Here is a 22,718-nt window from a genome sequence, read left to right as displayed (position 1 = left end):
GAGAGAAATCTAGATGGCACTTTCGTTGTCACACCAAAGAGGCACTTTGTCACAATTGACACCGTATTCCTTTAAAGTTTGCTTCATCCACAATAGTTGTGCACAACAACTACCGGCCGCCACATATTCTGCTTCGGTGGACGAGAGACACACACAACTTTGCTTTTTGGAAGACCAACTCACCAAAGAGCACCCAAGAAACTGGCACCCTCCGGAAGTGGACTTCCTATCCACTTTGTCTCCCGCCCAATCGGAATCCGTAAACCCTTCAAGCTTGAAGTTTGCCCCTCTTGGGTACCATAAGCCAAAGTTTGGGGTATGAGCCAAATATCGAAATATTCGCTTGACCGCCACATAGTGACTTTCCTTCGGTGCAGCTTGAAACCGTGCACACATCCCCACACTCAACATGATACCTGGTCTAGATGCACAAAGGTAAAGCAAGGAGCCAATCATGGAGCGATATACCTTTTGATCCACCGCTTTACCATTGGGATCAATGTCAAGTTGGCACTTGGTGGGCATTGGAGTAGAAGCCGGCTTGACATCACTTAACTTGAATCTCTTGAGCATGTCTTGAGTGTATTTGGCTTGGTTGATGAAGGTTCCTTCTCTTCTTTGTTTGATGTCAAAGCCAAGGAAGAACTTCAACTCTCCCATCGAAGACATCTTGAACTTGGAGGTCATGAGAGCGGAATATTCCTCATTGAAAGCTTTCTTAGGAGAACCAAAGATAATGTCATCAACATATAGTTGGCATACAAACAACTCCCCTTTGACCTTCTTAGTAAAAAGAGTGGGATCGATTTGTCCTACGTCAAATCCACGATCTTGTAACAACTCGGTAAGGTGGTCATACCACGCACGTGGGGCTTGTTTAAGGCCATAGAGTGCCTTATCGAGTTGATACACATGATCCGGGAAGTAGGGGTCCTCGAACCCGGGGGGTTGCTTGACATAAACCAACTCATTAATGGGACCATTAAGAAAAGCACTTTTCACATCCATTTGTTGCAACTTAAAGTTGTGATGGGAAGCATAAGCAATCAACAAACGAATGGATTCAAGACGAGCAACGGGAGCAAATGTTTCACCGTAGTTGATACCCTCAACTTGGGAGTAGCCTTGTGCTACCAATCTTGCCTTGTTGCGAATGATGTTCCCATGAGCATCTTGCTTGTTCTTGAAGATACACTTTGTTCCAATGACGTTGTGGTTCCCCGAAGGTCTTGGCACCAATCTCCACACCTTGTTGTATTTGAAGTTGTTGAGTTCTTCATGCATGACATTGAGCCAATCCGAGTCTTCGAGCGCCTCATAGACCTTATGGGGTTCAACACAAGAGACAAACGCATGATGTTCACAATAGTTTGCTAACTGTCTACGAGTGCTTACCCCCTTTCTTAGGCTTCCAACCACATTCTCCATGAGATGACCTTTGGTGGTGAGTTTGGAAGCAATCTTCACGGCATGATGCTCCAATTCCTCCTCGGATGTCGAAGGAGGAGGGTTCACTTGATCATCTTGAGCGTCGTCATGAGCTTGTTCTTGATCTTGAGCTTGCTCATGATCTTGAACTTGCTCGAGGGGAAGAACTTGACCTTGGGCATCATGTGGAGGTTCATCACCATCTTGTGATTGATCTTGCCCTTGGTCTTGTTCCTTAGGTTGAGGGCCTTCACTTTGTTCTTCGGAAGCGTGTGGGTCTTGGGGAGGTGATGGCTCCACTTGAGTGGAGCATTGTCCTTCTCCTTCGGCCACAAGGGGTTCCTCAATGGGTAGGATATGACCAATACCCATTCTTCTTATGGCTTGGGGAGGAATTTCATCACCTATATCACAAGTACCACTTTGCTCCACTTGGGAGCCGTTATTTTCATCAAACTCTACGTTACACGTCTCCTCAATGAGTCCGTTGGACTTGTTGAGAACACGGTAAGCATGAGAGTTTGTAGCATAACCAACAAATATGCCCTCATGAGCTCTAGCTTCGAATTTAGACAAACGAACACCTTTCTTGAGAATGAAACACTTACACCCGAACACCCAGAAGTACTTGAGGTTAGGCTTGTTCCCGATGAGTATCTCATACGGAGTCTTGTTCAAGCCTTTGCGGAGATAGAGCCGATTGGATGCATGACAAGCTGTGTTGATGGCTTCGGCCCAGAAGTTGTATGGGGACTTGAACTCCGCCATCATGGTTCTTGCCGCATCCATCAACGCCCGATTCTTCCTCTCCGCAACACCATTTTGTTCAGGGGTATATGGTGCAGAATATTGATGCTTGATCCCTTCATCACTAAGAAACTCATCCAAGGTGTAGTTCTTGAACTCGGTGCCGTTGCCACTTCTTATTGTCAAGATCTTTGCATCATGTTGACGTTGAGCTTCATTTGCAAAGTCGATGAAGGTTTGTTGAGTCTCACTCTTCCTCTTGAAGAAGTATACCCAAGTGTATCTTGAATAATCATCCACTATCACCAAGCAATACTTTCTACCCCCAAGACTATCAAAGGATGGGGGCCCAAAGAGGTCCATGTGGAGGAGCTCAAGGCTCTCTTCGAGTATATGATAGTCGTGGGAGGGTGAGCCGTCTCATGAAGCTTTCCTTCGATACAAGCACTGCAAACACGATCTTTGGCAAAACTAACATTCGTTAGTCCATGGACATGGTCCCCCGTGAGAAGACTTTGCAAAGATCTCATATTGACGTGGGCTAAACGGCGATGCCAAAGCCATCCCACATCAACTTTAGCCATTAGGCATGTCGCGGTCTTAGTGGGTTGCTCCGAGAAGTTAACCACATAGAGACCGTTCTCGACATACCCAACAAAGGCTACTTTAAGAGTCTTGCTCCACAAGAGGGCCACGGTATCAATATGAAAGAAGGTAGCAAAACCCATGAGTGCGAGTTGACGAACGGAAAGTAAATTGAACGCAAGGGACTCAACAAGCATGACTTTCTCGATCGTTAGATCATGAGAAATGACAACCTTGCCAAGACCCAATACCTTAGAATGTGAGGCATCACCCCATTCGACATTGGTGGGCATAGATGGGATATTGTGCACGTCCACCACCAAGTCCTTGCTCCCGGTCATATGATTTGTTGCTCCACTATCGAGCAACCATGATCCCCCACCGGAAGCAAACACCTACAAGAGATCAATGCTTGGTTTTAGGTACCCATTGAGTAATGGGTCCTTTGATGTTAGTAACAAGGGTCTTAGGAACCCAAATAGACCATTCAATGTACTCATAAGGAGAACCAACAAATTTAGCATAAACATGTCCATCACTAGCACGGCACAACACGTAAGAGGGGTTAAAGTCGCCGGCTTTGTTGGGAGAGATGGTGTTGCGCTCTTTGGCTTCACCACTCTTCCCATTGTTCTTCTTCTCCTTAGGAGCACCTTCTCCCTCCTTCACAAAGGTTTGAGTGAGCGGAGGAGGTCGATTGGTCTTGCTCTTCTTCTCCTTGTTCTTCTTCTTGTTCTTGGACTTGGGTGCGAACCCAACTCCCTCCTTGCCCACAACTTCCTTTTGATTGCTCAAAAGATCATTTAGGTTCTTCTCGCCTTGTATGCATGACACAAGACCTTTCTCGAGTTGTTCCTTCAACTTGGCATTTTCCTCCACAAGATGCACATGCTCACAACATGGGTTAGTAGCATTTTCATTATCAATTAAGACCATGTGAGGAAATGTGGCCTTTTCCTTGGTTAGCTTAACTTGGAGTTGAGCATGAGACTCCTTGAGGGTGGCATGAGCACCTTTCAAGACCTTGTGGGCCTTGTCAAGTACATCAAACTCCTCCGTGAGTCTAACATGATCAACCCCAAGTTTAGCCTTCTCGGAAGCTAGAACACGAGACACAACAAGAGCATGATCAAGATCTTTCTTTAGTTTAGCATGACCATCGTTGTGTGACTCCTCAAGAGCCAAACGATGCCCACGCTCTTCCTCAAGAGCATTAGAGAGATCCGATAGCTCATCGGCATAGTCACGACTATGACTTTCCATCTTAGTGATGGTTTCTTCATGAGCCTCGATCATGTCATTGGCTTCACCAAGTTGTTCCAAGAGAGCAACGAAATGCTTCTTGGATTTGCCCTTGAGCTTACTCATGAAGGACTCAAATTCATTGAACTCCTCATTAGACCCCTTACCATTATCATAGTCATCCGTTGAAGGAGGGTTAGGAATAATGGTGGTTTTAATGTTGGGCGTTACCTTGTTGGTGGCCTTAGCCATGAGGCACTTGGCGGTGATGTTCTCGTTAGGTGCATCGAAGAGAGACACCCGAGGAGTTGAGACAATGGCAACGGATGCCATGGCCATTGTTTCACCATCTTCATCATCATCGTCATCCTCACGGTATTCTTCTTGAACCACCAACCCGCGAGGAGGAGTCTTCTTGGTGAAGTTGTTCTTGTTGGGGAAGGACTTGGCTTTGTCTTTTCGAATGAACTTGCCACCATTGTCTTCCCGCTTCTCGTATGGACAATCCGCAACGAAATGGCTGACATTGCCACAGTTGAAACAAGTTCTAACTCGTTGCTGTTGGGGAACGTTGCAGAAAATTAAAATTTTTCCTACAGTTTCACCAAGATCCATCTATGAGTTCATCTAAGAAACGAGTCAAGGGAGTGAGTTTGCATCTACATACCACTTGTAGATCGCGTACGGAAGCGTTCGAGGGAGCGGTGATGATGGAGTCGTACTCGACGTGATTCAGATCATCGATGACCAAGTGCTGAATGGACAACACCCCCGCGTTCAACACACGTACGGTACGGGCGACGTCTCCTCCGTCTTGATCCAGCAAGGAGGAAGGAGAGGTTGAGGAAGACAGCTCCACCGGCAGCACGACGGCGTGGTGTTGGTGGAGAAGCAGCACTCCGACAGGGCTTCGCCAAGCTCGTGACGGAGAAGGAGAGGTGTTGGGGAGGGGAGGGGCTGCGCCTTGGCTTGTGTATGCAGCCCTCCCCTCACCCCTCTATTTATAGGGGAAGGGGCAAGGGGGGTCGGCCCCTCTAGATGGGATCTAGAGGGGGGCGGCGGCCAGGGAGGGGGGACTTGCCCCCCAAGCAAAGGGGGCGCCCCCTCTAGGGTTCCCCCCCCCCCCAACCCTAGGCGCATGGGCCCAAGGGGGGGCGCGCCCAGCCCTCCAAGGGCTGGCTCCTGCCCCACGCAGTGCATGTGGCCCTCCGGGAGGGGTGGCCCCTCCCGGTGGACCCCCGGAACCCTTTCGGTGGCCCCGGTACAATACCGATATGCCCCCGAAACTTTCCGGTGTCCGTTTGACAACTTCCCATATATAAATCTTTACCTCCGGACCCTTCCGGAACTCCTCGTGACGTCCGGGATCTCATCCGGGACTCCGAACAACATTCGGTATTCACATACAAGTCTTCCTAATAACCCTAGCGTCACCGAACCTTAAGTGTGTAGACCCTACGGGTTCGGGAGACATGCAGACATGACCGAGACGGCTCTCAGGTCAATAACCAACACCGGGATCTGGATACCCATGTTGGCTCCCACATGCTCCTCAATGATGTCATCGGATGAACCACGATGTCGAGGATTCAAGCAACCCCGTATACTATTCCCTTTGTCAATCGGTACCTTACATGCCCGAGACTCGATCGTCGGTATCCCAATACCTCGTTCAGTCTCGTTACCGGCAAGTCACTTTACTCGTACCGTAATGCATGATCCCATGACCAAGCACTTGGTCACTTTGAGCTCATTATGATGATGCATTACCGAGTGGGCCCAGAGATACCTCTCCGTCATACGGAGTGACAAATCCCAGTCTCGATCCGTGTCAACCCAACAGACACTTTCGGAGATACCTGTAGTGTACCTTTATAGTCACCCAGTTACGTTGTGACGTTTGGTACACCCAAAGCACTCCTACGGTATCCGGGAGTTACACGATCTCATGGTCTAAGGAAGAGATACTTGACATTGAAAAACTCTAGCAAAACAAACTACACGATCTTGTGCTATGCTTAGGATTGGGTCTTGTCCATCACATCATTCTCCTAATGATGTGATCCCATTGTCAATGACATCCAATGTCCATAGTCAGGAAACCATGACTATCTGTTGACCAACGAGCTAGTCAACTAGAGGCTCACCAGGGACGTATTGTGGTCTATGTATTCACACATGTATTACGATTTCCGGATAATACAATTATAGCATGAATAAAAGACAATTATCATGAACAAGGAAATATAATAATAATGCTTTTATTATTGCCTCTAGGGCATATTTCCAACAGTCTCCCACTTGCACTAGAGTCAATAATCTAGTTACATTGTGATGAATCGAACACCCATAGAGTTCTGGTGTTGATCATGTTTTGCTCGCGAGAGAGGTTTAGTCAATGGATCTGCGACATTCAGATCCGTATGTACTTTGCAAATATCTATGTCTCCATCTTGAACATTTTCACGGATGGAGTTGAAACGACACTTGATATGCCTGGTCTTCTTGTGAAACCTGGGCTCCTTGGCAAGGGCAATAGCTCCAGTGTTGTCACAGAAGAGTTTGATCGGCCCCGACGCATTGGGTATGACTCCTAGGTCGGTGATGAACTCCTTCACCCAAATAGCTTCATGCGCTGCCTCCGAGGCTGCCATGTACTCCGCTTCACATGTAGATCCCGCCACGACGCTCTGCTTGCAGCTGCACCAGCTTACTGCTCCACCATTCAACATATACACGTATCCGGTTTGTGACTTAGAGTCATCCAGATCTGTGTCGAAGCTAGCGTCGACGTAACCCTTTACGGCGAGCTCTTCGTCACCTCCATAAACGAGAAACATGTCCTTTGTCCTTTTCAGGTACTTCAGGATATTCTTGACCGCTGTCCAGTGTTCCTTGCCGGGATTACTTTGGTATCTTCCTACCAAACTTACGGCAAGGTTTACATCAGGTCTGGTACACAGCATGGCATACATAATAGATCCTATGGCTGAAGCATAGGGGATGACACTCATCTCTTCTTTATATTTTGCCGTGGTCGGGCATTGAGCCGAGCTCAATCTCACACCTTGAAATACAGGCAAGAACCCCTTCTTAGACTGATCCATTTTGAACTTCTTCAAAATCTTATCAAGGTATGTGCTTTGTGAAAGACCTATGAGGCGTCTCGATCTATCTCTATAAATCTTGATGCCTAATATATAAGCAGCTTCTCCAAGGTCCTTCATTGAAAAACACTTATTCAAGTAGGCCTTAATGCTGTCCAAGAATTCTATATCATTTCCCATCAAGAGTATGTCATCTACATATAATATGAGAAATGCTACAGAGCTCCCACTCACTTTCTTGTAAACGCAGGCTTCTTCGTAAGTCTGCATAAACCCAAACGCTTTGATCATCTCATCAAAGCGAATGTTCCAACTCCGAGATGCTTGCACCAGTCCATAAATGGATCGCTGGAGCTTGCATACTTTGTTAGCATTCTTAGGATCGACAAAACCCTCCGGCTGCATCATGTACAGTTCTTCCTTAAGATGCCCGTTAAGGAATGCCGTTTTGACGTCCATCTGCCATATCTCATAATCATAGTATGCGGCAATTGCTAACATGATTCGGACGGACTTAAGCTTCGCTACGGGAGAGAAAGTCTCATCGTAGTCAATCCCTTGAACCTGCCGATAACCCTTAGCGACAAGTCGAGCTTTATAGATGGTGACATTACCATCCGCGTCCGTCTTCTTCTTAAAGATCCATTTGTTTTCTATCGCTCGCCGATCATCGGGCAAGTCAGTCAAAGTCCATACTTTGTTTTCATACATGCATTCTATCTCGGATTTCATGGATTCAAGCCATTTGTTGGAATCTGGGCCCGCCATCGCTTCTTCATAGTTCGAAGGTTCACCGTTGTCTAACAACATGATTTCCAGGATAGGGTTGCCGTACCACTCTGGTGCGGAACGTGTCCTTGTGGACCTACGAAGTTCAGTAGCAACTTGATCAGAAGTACCTTGATCATCATCATTAATTTCCTCTTCAGTTGGTGTAGGCATCACAGGAACATTTTCCTGAGCTGCACCACTATCCTGTTCAAGAGGTAGTACTTCATCGAGTTCTACTTTCCTCCCACTTACTTCTTTCGAGAGAAACTCTTTTTCTAGAAAGGATCCGTTCTTGGCAACAAAGATCTTGCCCTCGGATCTTAAGTAGAAGGTATACCCAATGGTTTCTTTAGGGTATCCTATGAAGACGCATTTTTCCGACTTGGGTTCGAGCTTTTCAGGTTGAAGTTTCTTGACATAAGCATCGCATCCCCAAACTTTTAGAAACGACAGCTTAGGTTTCTTCCCAAACCATAATTCATATGGTGTCGTCTCAACGGATTTAGACGGTGCCCTATTTAAAGTGAATGTAGCTGTCTCTAGAGCGTATCCCCAAAATGATAGCGGTAAATCGGTCAGAGACATCATAGATCGCACCATATCCAATAGAGTGCGATTACGATGTTCGGACACCCCGTTACGCTGAGGTGTTCCAGGCGGCGTGAGTTGTGAAACGATTCCACATTTTCTTAAGTGTGTACCAAATTCGTGACTTAAATATTCTCCTCCACGATCCGATCATAAGAATTTTATCTTTCGGTCACGTTGATTCTCTACTTCATTCTGGAATTCCTTGAACTTTTCAAAGGTCTCAAATTTGTGCTTCATCAAGTAGACATACCCATATCTACTCAAGTCATCAGTGAGAGTGAGAACATAATGATATCCTCCGCGAGCCTCAACGCTCATTGGACCGCACACATCGGTATGTATGATTTCCAACAAGTTGGTTGCTCGCTCCATTGTTCCGGAGAACGGAGTCTTGGTCATCTTGCCCATGAGGCATGGTTCGCATGTGTCAAATGATTCATAATCGAGAGACTCTAAAAGTCCATCAGCATGGAGCTTCTTCATGCGCTTGACACCAATGTGACCAAGGCGGCAGTGCCACAAATATGTGGGACTATCGTTATCAACTTTACATCTTTTGGTATTCACATTATGAATATGTGTAGTATTACGTTCGAGATTCATTAAGAATAAACCATTGACCATCGGGGCATGACCATCAAACATATCTCTCATATAAATAGAACAACCATTATTCTCGGATTTAAATGAGTAGCCATCTCACATCAAACGAGATCCAGATACAGTGTTCATGCTTAAACTTGGCACTAAATAACAATTATTGAGGTTTAAAACTAATCCCATAGGTAAATGTAGATGTAGCGTGCCGATGGCGATCACATCGACTCTGGAACCATTCCCGACGCGCATCGTCACCTCGTCCTTCGCCAGTCTCCGCTTATTCCGCAGCTCCTGCTGTGAGTTACAAGTATGAGCAACGGCACCGGTATCAAATACCCAGGAGTTACTACGATACTGGTAAGGTACACATCAATTACATGTATATCAAATATACCTTTGGTGTTGCCGGCCTTCTTATCCGCTAAGTATTTGGGGCAGTTCCGCTTCTAGTGACCCTTCCCCTTGCAATAAAAGCACTCAGTTTCAGGCTTGGGTCCATTCTTTGACTTCTTCCCGGCAACTGGCTTACCGGGTGCGGCAACATCTTTGCCGTCCTTCTTGAAGTTCTTCTTACCCTTGCCCTTCTTGAACTTAGTGGTCTTATTGACCATCAACACTTGATGTTCTTTCTTGATTTCAACCTCTGTTGATTTCAGCATCGAGAATACTTCAGGAATGGTCTTCACCATCCCCTGCATATTGTAGTTCATCACAAAGCTCTTGTAGCTTGGTGGGAGCGACTGAAGGATTCTGTCAATGACCGCCTCATCCGGGAGGTTAATGTCCAGCTGGGACAGGCGGTTGTGCAACCCAGACATTTTGAGTATGTGCTCACTGACAGAACTATTTTCCTCCATCTTACAACTATAGAACTTGTCGGAGACTTCATATCTCTCGACACGGGCATGAGCTTGGAAAACTAGTTTCAGCTCCTCGAACATCTCATATGCTCTATGTTGCAAAAACACTTTTGGAGCACCGGTTCTAAGCTGTAAAGCATGCCGCACTGAACGAGGGAGTAATCATCAGCACGAGACTGCCAAGCATTCATAATGTCTTGGTTCTCTGGGACGGGAGCATCACCTAGCGGTCCTTCTAGGACATATTGTTTCCTGGCAGCTATGCGGATGATCCTCAGGTTCCGGACCCAGTCCGTATAGTTGCTGCCATCATCTTTCAACTTGGTTTTCTCTAGGAACGCGTTGAAGTTCATGTTGACATGAGCGTTGGCCATTTGATCTACAAGACATATTATGCAAAAGTTTTAGACTAAGTTCATGATAATTAAGTTCATCTAATCAAATTATTTAATGAACTCCCACTCAGATTTGACATCCCTCTAGTCATCTAAGTGTTACACGATCCGAGTCGACTAGGCCGTGTCCGGTCATCACGTGAGACGGACTAGTCATCATCGGTGAACATCTCCATGTTGATCATATCTTCCATACGACTCATGTTCGACCTTTCGGTCTCTGTGTTCCGAGGCCATGTCTGTACATGCTAGGCTCGTCAAGTTAACCCTAAGTGTTCTGCATGTGTAAATCTGTCTTACACCCGTTGTATGTGAACGTAAGGATCTATCACACCCGATCATCACGTGGTGCTTAGAAACGACGAACTTTAGCAATGGCGCACAGTTAGGGGGAACACTTTTCTTGAAATTATTATAAGGGATCATCTTATTTACTACCGTCATTCTAAGTAAACAAGATGCATATCACATAATAAACATCACATGCAATTATATAAAGTAGTGACATGATATGGCCAATATCATATAGCTCCTTTGATCTTCATCTTCGGGGCTCCATGATCATCTTGTCACCGGCATGACACCATGATCTCCATCATCATGATCTCCATCATCGTGTCTTCATGAAGTTGTCACGCCAACGACTACTTCTACTTCTATGGCTAACGCGTTTAGCAATAAAGTAAAGTAATTTACATGGCATTCTTCAATGACACGCAGGTCATACAAAAAATAAAGACAACTCCTATGGCTCCTGCCGGTTGTCATACTCATCGACATGCAAGTCGTGATTCCTATTACAAGAACATGATCTCATACATCACAATATATCATTCATCATTCATCACAACTTCTGGCCATATCACATCACATGACAATTGCTGCAAAAACAAGTTAGACGTCCTCTAATTGTTGTTGCATCTTTTACGTGGCTGCAATTGGGTTCTAGCAAGAACGTTTTCTTACCTATGAATAACCACAACGTGATTTTGTCAACTTCTATTTACCCTTCATAAGGACCCTTTTCATCGAATCCGCTCCAACTAAAGTGGGAGAGACAGACACCCGCCAGCCACCTTATGCAACTAGTGCATGTTAGTCGGTGGAACCGGTCTCACGTAAGCGTACGTGTAAGGTTGGTCCGGGCCGCTTCATCCCACAATACCGCTGAAGCAAGATAAGACTAGTAGCGGCAAGCAAGTTGACAAGATCTACGCCCACAACAAAATTGTGTTCTACTCGTGCAATAGAGAACTACGCATAGACCTAGCTCATGATGCCACTGTTGGGGAACGTTGCAGAAAATTAAAATTTTTCCTACGGTTTCACCAAGATCCATCTATGAGTTCATCTAAGCAACGAGTCAAGGGAGTGAGTTTGCATCTACATACCACTTGTAGATCGCGTACGGAAGCGTTCGAGGGAGCGGTGATGATGGAGTCGTACTCGACGTGATTCAGATCACCGATGACCAAGTGCTGAACGAACAACACCTCCGCGTTCAACACACGTACGGTACGGGCGACGTCTCCTTTGTCTTGATCCAGCAAGGAGGAAGGAGAGGTTGAGGAAGACAGCTCCACCGGCAGCACGACGGCGTGGTGTTGGTGGAGAAGCAGCACTCCGACAGGGCTTCGCCAAGCTCGTGACGGAGAAGGAGAGGTGTTGGGGAGGGGTGGGGCTGCGCCTTGGCTTGTGTATGCAGCCCTCCCCTCACCCCTCTATTTATAGGGGAAGGGGCAAGGGGGGCCGGCCCCTCTAGATGGGATCTAGAGGGGGGCGGCGGCCAGGGAGGGGGGACTTGCCCCCCAAGCAAAGGGGGCGCCCCCTCTAGGGTTCCCCCCCCCAACCCTAGGCGCATGGGCCCAAGGGGGGGCGCCCAGCCCTCCAGTGGCTGGCTCCTTCCCCACACAGCCCATGTGGCCCTCTGGGAGGGGTGGCCCCTCCCGGTGGACCCCCGGAACCCTTCCGGTGGCCCCGGTACAATACCGATATGCCCCCGAAACTTTCCGGTGTCCGTTTGACAACTTCCCATATATAAATCTTTACCTCCGGACCCTTCCGGAACTCCTCGTGACGTCCGGGATCTCATCCAGGACTCCGAACAACATTCGGTATTCACATACAAGTCTTCCTAATAACCCTAGCGTCACCGAACCTTAAGTGTGTTGACCCTACGGGTTCGGGAGACATGCAGACATGACCGAGACGGCTCTCAGGTCAATAACCAACAGCAGGATCTGGATACCCATGTTGGCTCCCACATGCTCCTCGATGATGTCATCGGATGAACCACGATGTCGAGGATTCAAGCAACCCCGTATACTATTCCCTTTGTCAATCGGTACGTTACATGCCCGAGACTCGATCGTCGGTATCCCAATACCTCGTTCAGTCTCGTTACCGGCAAGTCACTTTACTCGTACCGTAATGCATGATCCCGTGACCAAGCACTTGGTCACTTTGAGCTCATTATGATGATGCATTACCGAGTGGGCCCAGAGATACCTCTCCGTCATACGGAGTGACAAATCCCAGTATCGATCCGTGTCAACCCAACAGACACTTTCGGAGATACCTGTAGTGTACCTTTATAGTCACCCAGTTACGTTGTGACGTTTGGTACACCCAAAGCACTCCTACGGTATCCGGGAGTTACACGATCTCATGGTCTAAGGAAGAGATACTTGACATTGAAAAACTCTAGCAAAACGAACTACACGATCTTGTGCTATGCTTAGGATTGGGTCTTGTCCATCACATCATTCTCCTAATGATCTGATCCCGTTGTCAATGACATCCAATGTCCATAGTCAGGAAACCATGACTATCTGTTGACCAACGAGCTAGTCAACTAGAGGCTCACCAGGGACGTATTTGTTCTATGTATTCACACATGTATTACGATTTCCGGATAGTACAATTATAGCATGAATAAAAGACAATTATCATGAACAAGGAAATATAATAATAATGCTTTTATTATTGCCTCTAGGGCATATTTCCAACAGTTTCTTCCCCTTGAGGCCACTTGAGTTGTTCTTGTTGAAGTTGGGTCTTGTAGTCTTCTTACTCCAAAACTGTCTTGAGGCAAGAGCCATGGGCTCATGATAATCATACTTCGTGTCCTCGGGGTTGCTCTCCTCATCTTCCTTTTCTTCTTCTTCTTCCACACTAACCTTGGCCTTCAAGGCAAGATTGGGTTTCTTTGCCCTTTGGGAACGGAGCACGGCATTGTCGGCGGTCTTATCCAAGATGTTCATTGCAACAAACTCATCCAACACTTCACCAGAGGTCATGGAGTGGAAGTCCGGTCTTTGGCGGATGACAGAGGACATGGCCTTATTGTAGGGCATCATGGCCTTGAGGAATTTGCGCTTGATCCAGTTGTCATCCGTGTCCTTGCTCCCATGATCTCGGAGTGCGACCGCAAGTTTGGTCACTCTTCGAAAGAGCTCACGAGGTTCTTCATCCTCTTTCATTGCAAACTCATCGGCTTCATCTTGCACCACTTCATAGTTGGAGCGTTGAATGCTAGCACTTCCTTGATACATACGCTCGACACACTTCCATGCTTCTTTATCCATGACATGAGGTCGAAGATGATGGAGATCTTCGGGAAGGATAGCATCTTGGATGATGAAGAGAGCACTCTCATTGAATTGGTTGTCCACTTCTTCTCGAGGGGTGAAGTTGCTTGGATCATGAGGATATAAACCTTCTTCAATAATTCTCCAAAGGTTAGTATTCACATGTTTTAAATGACGCTTGAAGCGATAAACCCAAGAATCATAATCTTCATTTTTCACATATTTAGGAGGAGGACCGGCATGATTCAAATGTGTAGAGGGGATCGGTCCTTCATACACCGGGGGTTCCACATGGGCATAGATGCCGGTGCCATTTCTACCACTAGTAGACGGACTCTTTTCACTCTTAGCTTCCCCCTTGTCGGGGTTAGCATCCGTCACCTTGTTAGTGGGATCACCCACTTTCATCGGCGAGGTAGATAGTTTGAGTCCCTCTAGGAATTCAGTAAACATGCTTTTAACCTCGGCCGTCATGGAGGTTTTCAATGTGTCTAAAGCCACATTGAATTCCTCACGAGAGACCGAGGTTCCCCCTTCGGCCGAAGACGAGACAGGATTCACACTGGAGTGCTCCTCCGCACCGTCGTTGGTGTCAACCATACTCTTCGGACGGCAAAGTCCTTAATAAAGAGACGAGGCTCTGATACCAATTGAAAGGATCGATATGGTTGACTAGAGGGGGGTGGTGAATAGGCAACTAACAATTTTTAAACTTTTCTTTAAAAAATTAAAACTTGCAATGAAATAGGTTGTCTAGATGTGTAACTACGTGGACAACCTATATGATGCAAAGACAATAAGCACACAAGCAAGCAATGGATATAACTCAAGTAAGCTTGCAAAAGTAAAGGGATAAGATAACCAAGAGTGGAGCCGGTGGAGACGAGGATGTGTTACCGAAGTTCCTTCCTTTTAAAGGGAAGTACGTCTCCATTAGAGCGGTGTGGGGGCACAATGCTCCCCAAGAAGCCACTAGGGCCACCGTAATCTCCTCACGCCCTCACACAATGCGAGATGCCGTGATTCCACTATTGGAGCCCTTGAAGGCGGCAACCGGACCTTTACAAACAAGATTGGGGCAATCTCCACAACACTTGGAGGCTCCCAACAACACCACGAAGCTTCACCACAATGGAGTATGGCTTCGAGGTGACCTCAACCGTCTAGGGTGCTCAACACCCAAGAGTAACAAGATCCACTAGGGATAAGTGGGGGGAATCAAATTTCTCTTGGTGGAAGTGTAGATCTGGGCCTTCTCAACCAATCCCGAGCAAATCAACAAGTTTGATTGGCTAGGGAGAGAGATCGGGCGAAAATGGAGCTTGGAGCAAAAATGGAGCTTTAGGGGAAAGAGGTAGGTCAACTTTGGGGAAGAAGACCCCTTTATATAGTGGGAAGAACAATCCAACCGTTATCCCACTCACCAGCCCCGCACAGAGCGGTACTACCGCTGGGGAAGTGCGGTACTACCGCTCCGGGCGGTACTACCGCTCGACCCAGCGGTACTGCCGCGCTGCCTGGGGCCCTGACCCCAGGGCGGTACTACCGCCAGGGAAGAGCGGTACTACCACTCCGGGCGGTACTACCGCTTAGACCCAGCGGTATGCCGCGCTGCCCAGGGCCCTGTCACCAGGGCGGTACTACCGCTAGGGAAGGGCGATACTACCGCTTAGAGCGGTACTACCGCCCCTACTACCTCCCTTAGTGCCGCAAAACCCGACACGAAAAATCCGTTCGAGAATCGAGGTGGAAGTAGCCCAGACGCACAGCGGTACTACGGCCGAAACACCCAAGCGGTACTACCGCTGTGGAGTTTCGGCAGTACTACCGCTGTGGACGCGGTACTACCGCTAGGGCAAAGCAGAGCATAGTAAGGGGAAAACAGCAGCTCCAGAGATGCGGAAGGAAAGACGACGGGTGTGATAATGATGTGTATGTGTGATTCCACCCAAGTCTTACCAAAACAGATCCCCTCTTGATAGTACGGTGACTCCTACGAAACTAGTCCACCAACAACGAAACGAAGGAGCTACACCGTCTTGAATTACAACACCGAGGGGAGGAAATCGTCTCGTGCCAATGGATGAATCTCTGAAAGAACTAACACACACGATTAGTCCGCACAAGCATTGTCATCAATCACCAAAACATATTGGGAATAAATATGCCCTTACACCAAGCAAGGAACAAAGAGTGTTGAAGAATACTACAAGGAAATGGAGATAGCCATGATTCGAGCCAGTGTCACGGAAGATGATGAGCAAACTATGGCACGTTTCTTGAATGGACTCAATCATCCCATCAAGAAGATTGCCGACTTCCAACCATACTCCAACCTCATTGAGCTCGTGCATCAAGCTACCAAGGCCGAACGTCAAGTGCAAGATGACTTCAAGTACGCCAAGTACTCATCCAAGACCTACGGTTTCTCCACCAACCAAGATTCAACGACTCCTCCAACATCTACATTAACCAAGCCTTCTCCAAGCAACGACGACAAGTCAAGTTACAAGAAAACTTCGGCAACTTCAAGTCGTCTTCCTCCTACTACAAGCAACTTCAAGCCGCGTGCTTCTTCATCTACTCCGACCGATGAGATCGTCAAGACAAGCTCCTTCAAGTGTTTCACTTGCGGCGGCCGAGGCCACAAGTCCTATCAATGCATGAACAAGCACACCATGATCCTCAACGACGATGGTACCTATGACTCCATGAGTGAAGAGGAAATGGAAGCCCTTGAGCAAGTGGCCATACACCGGCGAGTGAATGAGGATGAAGATGATCAAGTCTTTTGTGATGAAGATTCGAGCCCCACTCTCGTTGTCTCCAAGGTCTTGACTCTTCAACATCAACAAGAAGAAGACCAAAGATGCCACATCTTCCACACAAAGGCCGGCATCAATGGAAGGTCCGTCAAGGTCATCATCGATGGAGGTAGTTGCCACAACTTGGCAAGTGAAGAACTATGCTCCAAGCTTCAATTGGTAAAGAGGAAGCACCCGCATCCCTACAAGGTTCAATGGCTAAGTGACTCCGGCACTATACGAGTCGAGCATACAGTCCAAGTCTCCTTCAAAATTGGTGCATATGAGGACACTTTGGAGTGTGATGTGGTCCCAATGACCGTTTGCCATCTCCTTCTTGGTCGACCATGGCAATTCGACCGTGGTGTCATCCACAACGGGTGCACCAATCACTATAGCTTCAAGATCAAAGGGAAGGAATATGTGCTATGACCTATGTCTCCTAGTCAAGTGATAGCCGACAAGCAAGCCCCCATCATGGAGAGAAGAGTGAGAAAGTGATCCACCCAAAAGTGAGTGAGAGCCACAAGCCAAACTTGAGCGCCTCTTCGCCTAGAGAGCAAAACCTAGTCCTATTTGCCACAAAAAGTGAGATGAGAGAAGTGTGTGAGAACCCATCGAGTGTTATGCACTTTGTCCTTGTGTGCAAGGATGGAGAGCCAACAACTAACAACTCTCATGAGTTACCTTTAGTATTTCAATCTATTTTGCAGGAATTCCAAGATGTTTTCCCCGATGAGCTACCTCCGGGTCTACCTCCTCTCTGAGGCATTGAGCATCGAATCGACCTCATCCCCGGAGCGCCTCTCCCAAACAAAGCTCCATACCGCGTCAACCCCGAAGAAACTAAGGAGATTCAATGGCAAGTACAACAACTCATCGACAACGGTCATGTACGTGAAAGCCTAAGCCCTTGTGCCGTTCCCATTATACTTGTGCCTAAGCCCGATGGAAGTTTCCGTTTGTGTTCCGATTGTAGACCTATAAATCCTATTACCGTTCGCTATAGGCATCCCATTCCGCGCTTAGATGATATGCTTGATGAACTTAGTGGAGCCAACTTTTTCTCAAAAATTGATCTTAAAAGTGGTTATTATCAAATCCGCATACAAGAGGGTGATGAATGGAAAACTGCTTTCAAAACCAAATTTGGCTTATATGAGTGATTAGTCATGCCTATGGGTTTATTGGAAGCTCCCGGTATTTTCGTGCGTCTTATGCATCATGTGCTTCGACCTTACATTGGAGTCTTTGTTGTGGTTTACTTCGATGATATTCTTGTGTTTAGCAAAACCATGAAAGAGCATATTAATCATGTTAAATCTGTTTTGCAAACCCTTCGCAAGGAACGTCTTTATGTAAACTTGAAAAAAATGCACGTTTGGTGTTGACAAAGTGGTTTTCTTGGGTTTTGTTGTCTCTTCCAAGGGTGTCCATGTTGATGAATCTAAGATTGAGGCAATTAAAACTTGTCCCCAACCCACCAATTTGCAACAAGTGCGTAGTTTTCTTGGTCTTTCAGGATTTTATCGCCGCTTTGTGAAAAACTTTAGCACAATCGCCACTCCTTTGCACGCCTTGAGTAAGAAGAATGCTCCTTTTGTTTGGGGATCTTTGCAATCCATCGCTTTTGATGAGCTCAAGTCTTTGCTTACTCATGCTCCGATTCTTGCTTTGCCCAACTTTGACAAAACTTTTGAGGTTCATTGTGATGCAAGTGGCACCGGAATTGGCGGAGTTTTGATGCAAGAAAAACGAGCCATTGCTTATTTTATTGAAAAACTCTCCGGTGCTCAACTTAACTATCCCATTTATGACAAAAAAATGTATGCTTTAGTGCGTGTGCTACATGTTTGGGAACATTATCTTAGACCTCGTGAGTTTGTCATACACACCGATCATGAAACGCTTAAGTACTTAAAAGGTCAAACTAAGTTGAACAAGCGACATGCCAAATGGAGTGAATTTATTCAATCTTTCCCATATGTGATCAAATACATTAAGGGTAAGGAAAATGTAGTTGCGGATGCACTCTCACGCATATGCACACTTGTCACTAAACTTGAGTTGAATGTTATTGGTTTTGAGCATATAAAAGACTTGTATGAGCATGATCCTTCTTTTGCTACTCCTTATGCTAAGTGTTTGACACACACGTCTTGGGAACAATATTACATAAAAGATGATTATCTTATGAGAGCTAACAAACTATGCATTCCCGAGTCTTCTCTTCGTTTTCTCCTTTTGCAAGAGGCTCATGGAGGCGGACTCATGGGACACTTTGGACGTGACAAAACATTCGCCACGCTCTCCAAGAACTACTTTTGGCCCAAGATGTTCCGCGACGTCTCACGCTTCACCAACCGTTGCTCTACATGTCACAAAGCTAAGTCTAAAGCTCAATCCCATGGTCTTTACATGCCCCTTCCTATTCCTTATCAACCTTGGAAAGACATTAGCATGGATTTTGTACTTGGTTTGCCTAGAACTCAAAATGGCAAGGATTCTGTCTTTATTGTTGTGGACCGATTTTCTAAGATGGCACATTTCATTCCTTGCAACAAGATAGACGATGCTTCACATATTGTCAATCTCTTTTTAGGGAAATCTTGCGACTTCATGGAGTGCCAAAGACGATTGTCTCGGACCGCGACGTCAAGTTCTTGAGTTACTTCTGGAAGACCCTTTGCGCCAAGCTCGGAATCAAGCTCTTGGTCTCATCCGCATACCATCCTCAAACCGACGGCCAAATAGAGGTGACGAACCGGACTCTCTCCACTCTACTTCGCGTGTTGATCAAGAAGAACATCAAGGAGTGGGAAGCATGTCTACCCATCGCCGAATACGCCTACAACCATGCAAGACATTCGACAACCGGCAAGTCCCCCTTCGAGGTCGTCTACGGCTTCAACCTGTTGTCACCATTGGACATTCTACCTCTTCCTCTACAAGAGCGCACCAACATGGATGCGAGTGCACGGGCAAACTACATCAAGAAGATGCATGAGGATACAAGGCACACCATTGAGCGCCAAGTACAACGACTAACGACCAAGCTCAACGTCAACAAACAACCCATGATCTTCAACATTGGTGATCTCGTGTGGCTACACCTTCGCAAGGACCGCTTCCCCAATGAACGCAAGTCCAAGCTTCTCCCTCGAGCCGATGGACCCTTCAAGGTGCTAGCACGCTACAACGACAACACCTACAAGGTCGACCTACCACGAGGCAAGTACAATGTGAGCGACATCTTCAACGTCAAGGACCTCGCGCCATACCATGGAGATGAAGCTTTTGATCCGAGGTCGGATCTCTCCCAAGGGGGGGGGGAGATGATGCGGAGCATCCCTCGCTCATCCCCATGGACGTACCTACACCTCCCTCAACACCACTTGGACCCATGACACGAGCTCGAGCCAAGGCTATTGAAGATAAGGTGAACTCAGTCCTCTCCGAACTCCCTCTTTCTACTCACGAGACATGGCTACTACCTCATTCGGAAACTCTATGTGTGATCAGGTGCTTCGAGAAGAGCCACGGAACAGCTACACGTAAGAGCCAAGACGGCAAGGACCCCAAGCGTGATGGACAAGAAGAAGAGCTGCTTTGGAAGCTACAGGCGTCGGACGACCGACCAAGTCAAAGGACGTCCGACGAGTCCCAGGACACGGACGACCGAGCTCTCTGGACGTCCGGTACTTGACCACCTGAACCAAATCTACGGATGTCCGAAGCGGACCGGATGACCGGGCGACAGGCAACCGAGCCGAATCTACGGACGACCGACAGTCATCCGACGTCCGGACCGTCCCGAAGCTCCGGACGACCGGCCCTCTCCGGACGTCCGACGCACCCACGACAGAGCCGAATCTACGGACGTCCGAGCCCTGCCGGATGTCCGGACCGTCCCGAGCCTCCGGACTTCCGACGTCTTCCGGACGTCCGACACCTGAGTGACCGCGCCCGCGGGCTGGAGCCCTTGTACCCCTTCACTTTGACTTCCATTTGCACTACGACTATAAATAGGTCTCTCCCACCTCCTAGCTAGGGTTAGCATTGGTTTAGCTCATATTTTGTGTGAGAGTCTTGCTCATCCACTTGGTTACTTCTCCTCGGAGCTCACGACCTCTTCGGAGAAGATCCCCCAAGCGGATTCAAGACCCCTTCAAGGGAAGACCCCCAAGACCTCCTCACGGAGAAGAACGGTTACTCGTGTATCTTACCTTTGTTGATTTTGAATCTTGTGCTACCTTGTGTGCTCGGTGATCTAGCCCTCGTGTGATTGATTCCTTGTCGGTTGAGTGTTTCTCTCGTTTTCCCCCGTGATTCCCTTTGTTTTCTTCCGCTCGTTCTTCGTGTCTCCCCGTAGGATCCATTCCAAACGTGAAAGATCGTCTCCATAGGGTTCCATCCTACATCACCCATGCTGCTATCACTTCATTGGAGAAATGACATCATGATATATAAACATGTACATGTAATATTTGCTAAGTGGAATGGAACATCTTGTCAAGTCAATATGTTGAGCAATGTATGAAAATCATAGACATTGGAGCTCATTTTTAGAGAAATATTGGCCATCCTGTAACACTTTTTTTTCTATTTTGCTTTATTGACACGGTAGAGTATTGGTCATGGGACTTGATTCTTGTGCATGAAGCAAATCTGTACAATCACCAACCACATGAGCCGAGTTAAGTTTCAATTTTTTTATCTGGCATCTTTCAGATTTTCTTTACTACAGGATGGTCTTTCAATAGCTTTTCCCCATATTTCCGATAACTACAAGTTATGTAAAAGGAGGGCAATAATCGTGCACTCCTGATGCTCCTACCACTTTGTCGGGATTACAAATGACCGCCACAATGGTATATAAACTTACATGTACAATTATTTTTCTGATGTTTAGGCCTATCAAAACAAGATTTTGACAAAGTCCGCTATTGCTAAATAGTTACAACCCACTACCTATGTCTGCCACATCTGTAACTCATTCATCAGCTCGTGTCACCAGGTCACACTAATGCAATCAAGAGCTTGTGCCCATTTTTAATGTAGAGTTTTCTTCCATCCCCACCAACTACTCATATACTCCCCTCATCTTCGGCAAGTCTGCCAATATGCCATCATCTCTTTGCCTCCATGCAATGGCATACCACGACTACATTCATATTGGTCATGCGTTGAGGTCGTTGTAACATGTCGGGGGTAAAGAAGCTTCTGTCATTGCCATTAAATGTGCCATATTGTGACAATCTGTGGCGTAACCATTAACCTTTGATAAATTGCATGCTCGTTCTCACATACCTCTTTTATATGAGTGATTTGAGTCAATACGTGAATACGAGTGGCTATGTAAATGACATGATTAACGTTAGTTTTTTCTTTGACCGTGTATTATATATTTAGGTATGCTCTGATGATCGAATGTAGGATCATCAAAATGTCCAAATCTAGTATATGTTGCATAGAGATCATCAAAGGTTTATGTTGTTTTTCTTTGACCAGGATGGCCACCGGAACCTATGAATTTGTTCTCCAGGATATCATTCTCAACATATCCTACAATTGAGATTAAGATTTAGTTAGGGGTCTAATTACCAGAAACATAAGGTGGTGAGAAATCGTGTCTTGAAAAAAAAGGGGCCAAACTGTGAGGACTATAGATTGCAGAGATGAGAAGGGGCTGACAAAAACAGAGTATTGACTAGTGGATATGGCGTGGCTAAGGAAATACCGGCGGACAGAAGGGTCTTGTTGAAATTATTACGTATAAGGAAAGACAATGCCCGCTGAATCTGAAAGAAGGCTCCAGGGGCATAGATGCAATAGAGAACACACGTCCCAGGGACCGGCGCGCAAAATCTTAAAAAAATTGGACCATTTCTCGATTTGTGCGTGTCATCCTTGCGCAGGGGCCATGCTAATCTTCTCTGTATCGTTCCAATTTTATCGGATGTCCCCGAAGGGACAAGTCTGCTGGCGCGCTCGAGCT

The 22,718-nt window shown here is 46.8% G+C and overlaps 1 non-coding gene across 1 annotated transcript; it reads right to left on the bottom strand.

Annotated features, from left to right (window-relative positions):
• Window positions 1-22,592: 22,592 nt before the first annotated feature.
• LOC123150736 (U6 spliceosomal RNA) lies at window positions 22,593-22,695 on the bottom strand. The gene has a single exon (XR_006475325.1). It is a non-coding gene; the product is annotated as a U6 spliceosomal RNA (small nuclear RNA).
• Between the last annotated feature and the right edge of the window lie 23 nt (window positions 22,696-22,718).

This window comes from Triticum aestivum, chromosome 1B (genome assembly GCF_018294505.1).
Source record: "Triticum aestivum cultivar Chinese Spring chromosome 1B, IWGSC CS RefSeq v2.1, whole genome shotgun sequence".
Lineage (NCBI taxonomy): Eukaryota > Viridiplantae > Streptophyta > Magnoliopsida > Poales > Poaceae > Triticum > Triticum aestivum.
This window is presented reverse-complemented; position numbering and strand designations above follow the sequence as displayed.